General features: G+C 39.8%; 2 non-coding genes across 2 annotated transcripts; both read right to left on the bottom strand.

The window, feature by feature from the left end:
• Positions 1-1376: 1376 nt before the first annotated feature.
• Positions 1377-1448, bottom strand: trnac-gca (transfer RNA cysteine (anticodon GCA)). The gene has a single exon. It is a non-coding gene; the product is annotated as a tRNA-Cys (tRNA).
• Positions 1449-5301: 3853 nt separating this feature from the next.
• On the bottom strand, positions 5302-5374 carry trnar-ccu (transfer RNA arginine (anticodon CCU)). Its single transcript has one exon. It is a non-coding gene; the product is annotated as a tRNA-Arg (tRNA).
• Between the last annotated feature and the right edge of the window lie 3113 nt (positions 5375-8487).

Below are 8487 nucleotides of genomic sequence, written 5' to 3'. Positions count from 1 at the left end.
TTATTATATATATTCATATCTTGCTTGTCATATATTCTTACATGCTTATTATATATATCTTAATGCTTATTATATGCACATTTACAAAACTGTGTTTCTCTTTGCTCTCCCTCTTTTTCTGTGTTGCTGCTGTTTCTTACAAAGAGGTCATAAATGTCTCACTGTTGTATATCACAGAGGTAGCAAATGTCTTAGATTCAAGGTCATTTAAAGTACAAGTCGTTCTCTTAGCGTAGGCATAAACCAGATAACGAATGTATCAACAACTGTGAATAAAGGAACAGAGCTGCAGAGAAATCGCTGAAGTTCCACCAGAGCCTTGCTGCAGATAGGAGGCTCTTCGCGTGACCTTCCCTCTTGCAATTGTCTATCAAACTGCTAATTTGCCGTCTGAGTCTCTTTTCTTGCTTGACCGTGTTTATTTAGTAAGTTAAAGTGTTATGAACCTGACAAGTATAGTCTTTTATTAAAAAATCATTAGATTGGAAAGCTAGACCTTTTTAATGGACTATTAATATTTTATTGTTTTGTCAGGAACCAGTGCAAATGCGCTGAATTTCCATCTTTACCTCCTGGAAGGCCTGAACAGGTGGAACCAGGATCGGGGGAGTGCGGCGGTGACCAGTAGAACATCGTCTCTGCTCACCTACGCCGGGCATGTGACCCAGTGCGTCAACAGCAGCAGCTTGAAGGTGTTTGGCCGGCCATTTGTGCCAAACTTCAGGCCACCCTCCAAATACAATGGTATGCTAATGTAATAATAACTGTCTACCTAGTACAGTGAGAAAATGAGGATTGAACACCCTGCTGTTTTGCAAGTTCTCCCAACTTAGAAATCATGGAGGGGTCTGGAATTGTCATCGTAGGTGAATGTCCACTGTGAGAGACATAATCTAAAAAACAATATCCAGAAATCACAATGTATGGTTTTTAAACTATTTATTGAGAAGGTGGGAGAACTTGCAAAAATAGCAGGGTGTTCAAATACTTATTTTCCTCACTGTATGAGGAAAAATGTCTTTTTAAAAGGCAGAAAACCTCAGACTAAAACTGGCTCATGTGGGAAGTCATCGACACAACAGTTGGGGGAGAGGGTGAGAGAGAGAGAGAGAATGGAATGAAAAGATGACCGGTGGCAATTATGGCAGCAGTAAAGGTCACGGAACTATTACTAATAATAGTAGCAATAGCAGTGCAGGGCGTCCAGCAGGACCACAGCAGCAGCTGCATCCACTACAGAGGTGCCACCACAATCCAATGAAATCTGAGAGGGGAGAAAGCACAAGGTTTTCTGGAAAGAAGCAACATTAGTTACATGCATGCTTCTTTCAAGTATCAACAACTACTGACATATGATAGCCTACACATATCTTTGCAGGGGGCACCCAGATTTGAACTGGGGACCTCTTGATCTGCAGTCAAATGCTCTACCACTGAGCTATACCCCCACATAATCTATTTTGGATATGCTTATAGTGCAGCAAAACAATGGCTGGGCCTCCACCATGTGGTTACCTTCACAGTCTGAGAAAGTATCCAAATCTCATCTACTGTATGAAAGGGAGTTACAGTTTTTTACAATTGCTATGACAGATTTTTCAATACTTTTAACACATTTCCAAAATTATTAACACAGTTAGCACGGCATCCGCATGTGTAAGCTATACTATTACAGTTTTTTACAATTGCTATGATAGATTTTCAATACATTTAACAAGTTTCCTAAACTCTTAACACACAAAAACACACACAAACACACCCAACTGGCAAAACAGTTAATTTCATGCTCAAAATCACACATTGTAAACTGAACTCCAAAACTAATTTTCAAAATACAATAATACCCAACACAACACACTATGTCTAACAAAACACTGCAAACATGTTCAAAATGAAATAATTATTCCGAACACTAACACATGTTCTCCTCCAACAGGAACATTTAATCAATCATAACACAATGACAAAAAAAAACTCTATCATCAGTTGACATTACAAAAACTTCATTATTTTAGATGTGTCAGGTATGCCCTTATACAATAGACAGTATATTGTATTGATCATAGATTGTGTTTTGCACATGCATTTTCAATTCAATTTTATTTATAGTATCAATTCATAACAAGAGTTATCTTGAGACCCTATACAGATAGAGTAGGTCTAGACCACACTCCAGAATTTACAAGGACCCAACAGTTCTAGTAGTTTCTTCCCGAGCAAGCAACAGTGCGACAGTGGCGAGGAAAAACTTCCTTTTAGGCAGAAACCTCGGTCAGACCCAGGCTCTTGGTAGGCGGCGTCTGTCGGGCCGGTTGGGGTTAGAATGAAGAGTGGAAATAACAAAAATAGAAAAAATAGTAGTTTGTAGCAGTTCTTTGTAGTAGTTCATGGCATAGCAGGGCACTGTGGGCATTACAAGGCACAGCAGGAGAATTTTTTGAAAAATCTCATAAAGTCGTTACTACTAAGAGCTCTGGGAATACTTGGCTCAGTAGAGCTGTGACCATCCGTCAGCCAGGCTACAGTAATGAAAAGAAACCTCACTTCACTTCGTTCACCATTGCATTGTTTTCTGAACCGGAGCTACAGTACAGCTAATTCTTAAGACAGTTATTATTACATTAGCATACCAGTGTATTTGGAGGGTGGCCTGAAGTTTGGCACAAATGGCCGGCCAAACACCTTCAAGCTGCTGCTGTTGACGCACTGGGTCACATGCCCGGCGTAGGTGAGCAGAGACGATGGCCTACTGGTCACCGCCGCACTCCCCCGATCCTGGTTCCACCTGTTCAGGTCTTCCAGGAGGTAAAGTTGAAAATTCAGCGCATTTGCACTGGTTCCTGATAAAACAATAAAATATTAATAGTCCATTAAAAAGGTCTAGCTTTCCAATCTAATGATTTTTACACAAAAGACTATACTGGGTGTTTATGATATACTGTAAGGGAGACACCAACCTGGAATGAATGTTCAGGTGGCAATGAAATGATTCCAGAGACGTGGACCCTCTGGCACAGCGTTACTTGGTCAGGACAACACCCCCTTCTTGATAGTGCCCGTCACTGGATAAAGCTGCACACCAGGCAGGTCCTGGATGCACTTGACGTGGCGTTGCTGCACACGCGAGATGTGCTCCATGCGCACCTGGTCCAGCAGTGGCAACCCCATGAGGTCCCTCCCGTTTGCCTGAACTGAAAAGACAAACATTGTTAATTTGATTATGTAACAAACACAAAACCACTATATACATATATATATATATATATATATATATATATATATATATATATATATATAAATAAGAGTAAATAAGAGTTATTTAATGAATTATTCACCATTGACAAACTTGGAGGGGGCGCAGGAAAGATGGTGGCACAGCAGCCGTTGCCCCAGCGGTCGAGACCAGACCAGCAGACTGCGAGGCTGCGGCAGGAGGCTGAGTGGTGGGCTGCTAAAGCAACAGCATTGTGATGCTTGATATAACAGCTACAGCATTGCAGCAGGCATGAGATGTGAGATTAATCGTAATGATACATCGTTTTAAAACAGATCACCTTAGTGCAGTGAAATCCACAATTACAGGCCACTGACCCCCCAAACAGAGTGGTCTGTCCACGGGCCTGCATGGGACATTTCTCAATCTGAAACAATCACAACCCTGTTTAGACTGGGGTGTACAGTAATTTGTTTTATTCATAGTATCTGCACTATTGTATGGTATATTTTTTTGAAGTTATCATTATATTTTGCTATATTTTACCTTCTGATAGAGGTCACTCCACTTCCGCTGCTTAGGGGCTGGTCCTTTGCCTCCAGAAGGCCAAACCCCTGAGCCGGCACACGCCATCAACCTTGCCATCCGCTCTCCTTCCCCCATGGACTTGTGGCTTTAGGGCTTATTGCTCATATAAAGGCAACATGAATATGGACAACAATAAACAATGAGTATCCTTTGGACAATACACTGTGACACTACAGCACAAACGCACACCTACTATGACAGCTGCGTTATCAAATCAATCAAGTTACTATTAAATGGGTAGTAATCTACCTAGATGATTAGCATAGACTAGGCTATGTCATAGCAAGTTAGTTACATATTGTTTCTCTATTTATAGTAATATTGAGTATAATATGTAGATTGTAACGTTAGTTTGTTTACATGACACAAACTAGCCATAATACAGTAGTTAATTTAGCTACAGATTGCATTTCACCCAGGTGCAGGTGGTTAGCTAAGAATAGTAATAACATAGTAGTTACATGGCTTTTTCTATTCATATTAATATTTGATACGTTACATTTATCAGTAGTAACGTTGATGTCAGTTAGTTTACATTTCGCATGACACAAACACTCATATTAGCTAGCCTACCGCTTCAGTTAGCATTAGCGATTGTTAGCTATGATGCTACGGCCATATAACAACGTAACACCTGGCAAAATTTTGTGTGAAGGTATTAAATAAACTGTATATGCCTATTTAAGAAGGAAACGCATGTTAATGGTTACTTACCAACTTGAAGTTTATCTCACTGTCAGCTTAAGTGCGATGACTGCAAACCGTTTCTAGGCACGCTGGGGAAGTCAGCGTCATGGACGTGGTGCGTCATCCACTCTTTCCAATTACTCAGCGTTACGATTGGCTAGATCCATTGTCATCCCGCTACATGATTGGACGGGGGTGAATCTCACTTTGGACATCAACGAACGTGATTAGATGTCAAGATTGGAAATGGAACAGACGATTCTGAGCGAGGTAGCACCACAGAGACTGCATCTGTCTGCTATTTAATGAGCGGGAGCTCGATCTTTAAGCAACAAGCATTTGCTTTTTGGCTTTTTGAGGTTGAGCTGCACATGTATGCTTATCAGGCTATTTTCTTTTTACTCAGAAATTGGGGAAGCTGACTCATGCGGAAATGTAGAAGCTGGACGTGCATTGTATTTTTCTTACATAAACTACAACTGATGATGCATCAGTCATTTTGCTGGAGGTTTCTTGGTCACAGCAACAAGCTTGATCATTGACATACAGTTACACGCCACGTATCACAAAACTGTTGGGTGGGGCCTTATGTATTTTCTTGTATTACATCAAGTGACCTGCATACCAATGACCGTCAGAGATGGCAAAAGTACTCACTGCCCGTACTCAAGTAGAAGTACAAATAATTGTGTTAACAAATACTCGGGTAAAAGTAGAAGTACTGATTTAACTTCTTTACTCAAGTAAAAGTAACAAAGTACAGGCTTAGCAATTTACTTCGGAGCAGGATGCTGAACCACTGTGTTGGAATTCACCCCAGATGGGACTTGAACCCACAATCCCTGGCTTAGGAGGCCAGTGCCTTATCCATTAGGCAACTGGGGCTTTACATCACCCAAGCTCACCAGTTCAGGAGAAATACATATACAGTTCTGGAGACATAATGAAACAGTAACCTTGACCTTTGACCTCCAAAATCGAAATCAGTTCATCCGCGACTCCTAGTGGTTATGTAAGCCAAATTTAAAGTGCTTCCCTCTAGGCGTTCAGAGATATTGCATTCACAAGAATCGGATGGACAGACATGAGAGCAGAGTCACCTTGACATTGAACCTTTGACCTCCAAAATCTCATCAATTGATTTGCGAGTTCAGATGAATGTTTTTGCAAACTTTGAAGAAACACAAACATGGGCGTTGTGATAAGATGGTGTCGTCTATCGTTGTTTCTGAGATCAACAATACCTTCCGAAGTTGAATAGTTATTGCGTACCTGGTAATATTAGAGTAGAGCTCTCGTTGGCACTGTAGCCAGACAATTTAGAAAATTAAGTTACTTTACACTTTAAACTGTTACATCTCCTCTGAATCACCATCTGCAAATTTCCAAGCCTCGTTGGCACGCCGACCACCATCTACAGGAGGTAAATCACTGGCTACCTATTCATGAGAACCTCATATCTTTTACCAGGTTCAGGTGGTTAATAGTTATGGTCAAATGAAGCTTCATTAAGCTTTCTGAACAATGTTCTTCATTTTCTGAACGCATTCACTCAGTAGTGTTTTTATTATTGGTTGTGCATCTGTGATTGCCCTAGAGGTCTCTCAGTCCAGCACCTCTCCCGCTCATCTTTGTTAGTTTTACTCTGTCCAGCATAAATCGCTGACACCATACCTCACACTCATCCATGCATATACATTCACCACTGACTAAACTGACTACCACCATCATTGAATTATCATTTCTTTTGTTGTGGTCATATTCTCGTATTTCCTTCAACCTTTGCACACGGTCTTTTGTCCTGGCCTTTTCATGGGGTCATGACAAAGCATCTAGGGTCAATTTTAGCCTTTGTGTGAGTATATAGGTTTCCAGATACATTGTTTTTGTGAAGATTGACGACCAAATTGTTAGTTTTTCTGAGATTTTCCCAACCATTGCAATATCTTTTGTTGCCTCGTTGGCGCTACCCAGAACGTATTTGTTCACTTTCTCATCTCCTTTTCTTACCAATCAAACCCAAAGCTCCCTTCCATTTTTTGCCAATCACGAGAGACTTCATATCCATTTCTTGCCAATCAAAAAAGCGCCTCCTCTTGGCAACGCCCATCTCCATTTCCTACCAATCAAAACGCATTTTCTGCTTCGATGGCAGCTTTGCAATCGCAAGAGAAGACGACTCATCTCGGTATTTTTCCACGGAAAATAAAGTAAGTTATTACTGGCACCAAATCTCATGAATTAAACTTGTCAAAAGTTCATTTAATTGATGTACTTGTTTGTATTTGTTTGACCGCAATGTCATATTGTTGTGCACTTTGCTAGTTAAGAACAAGCTTATAACGTTATGCTACTGTAAGCAGTAGTAGCTAGTGTTAACGCTACAGTAACGTTAGGCCAAACGTCACCGTCACATGTTGTGCATTAAACCTGTTACATGTTCATGTAATGTATGTAGCTATGTATTTATTTTCTTGCGAAGTCATTTTGCGGTGCACTTTTCTAGTTGAGAAGAGTATAATGTTAGTCAACAGGATAGGCTACGTTACGTGTATCACTTTATGTATAAAGTAACATCAATATGTTAAGTACCGTCAGGATCTTAAGTTAACGTTAGCTGTAATTTAATATTATTAAATTAAATATTATTATTATAATATATTTTATAATTTTTAGTAGCGTTAGAGAGAGAGAGAGAGAGAGAGAGAGAGAGAACTGATAAATTGATTGAATTGACATCAGTCCCTTATAATTTATATTACTTTAAGATTAGCATTCAAAAGTTTACCCCAACTTCAGTCCACTGTAGCATTTGTTGACAATAAAATATAATTGTAATATAATAATATTAATGTTGATAATGATTATAATAAGCCTCAATTATGACTCAAGCCCCTGTACTAGCAATGTTACAACATGCTTTACTATAAGATGAAGGTAGATAGATTTAGATGATAGAAATGAGCTATTCCATGGTCATGCCTGTAATATATAATTATTTGATTAAATCTTATACTATAGTTTTGTCTTTTTGGATACAATAAAGGGACCTTATTAAGTGCCTAACTATTGACATTATTGCTCTATTGTCCTACTGAGTTTTAATCTCAGATGGCTTCTAAGGCTAAGAAGCATCGTGCCATGGGGGACGATGAATGGCTGTCCCGGCTGAGGACGTTTGCCGCTACAGGGGTCTGGCCTACTGATGCTGGGAATAGACCAGCCCCTAGGCAAAGAGATGGCATGAGCTCTATATTAAGGTACAGCTTTTTACATGTTTTTTTTAACTATCAACAATTAATTAATGTCATGTAACATTCTGGTGCATTTTAATTTTGGATAATTACAGATAGAGAAGTGTCCACTCCAGCAGCGGGGGCAGATGTCTCTTTTTGGTGGAGCACAGGTCTGACATCATAATGTATGTTGTTAAAATTGACTTATATTTGTGGCTGTTGATTTCTTTGATATTTGTGTTAGAAAACTAATGTGCAGACAGCCACACCTGCTGCTGCAGCTGGCCCAGCTCCGTCAACTGCTGCTGACCCTGCTGCTCCAACTGCTGCTGACCCTGCTGCTCCAACTGCTGCTGGACCCTCTGCTGGTCGAATGCAACCCAAATTCTCCCTTGAAATGGTACCCAGCATTACTATTTAATAAAACATATAAACAGAATCAATGCAAACAGTAGCTTTAATTCCATGTATATTGCTTTGACCTGTACAACTCTATGATCATTTCCTGTAACTTGTGACATTTCATCCTTCCCCAGTTATTCAAACCACGGTTCGGTGGCTCACATACTGCAACACTGAAGCCCAACCTCAGTATGGCCAGGAAACCTTCTCAGGTATGATGCCACATATTGTTTAATTATAATGCATTTAGTTAATAATGCCTTTTATTAGTTTGCACTCTCTTCTTCTTAAATAAATGGAAGTAAAATGACCTTGTGTTAAACTTTAAACTTTAAAATTGTATCTCTTTGGGAGAATAGT

The sequence above is a fragment of the Etheostoma spectabile genome, unplaced genomic scaffold (genome assembly GCF_008692095.1).
Source record: "Etheostoma spectabile isolate EspeVRDwgs_2016 unplaced genomic scaffold, UIUC_Espe_1.0 scaffold00001291, whole genome shotgun sequence".
NCBI classification, from domain to species: domain Eukaryota; kingdom Metazoa; phylum Chordata; class Actinopteri; order Perciformes; family Percidae; genus Etheostoma; species Etheostoma spectabile.
This window is presented reverse-complemented; position numbering and strand designations above follow the sequence as displayed.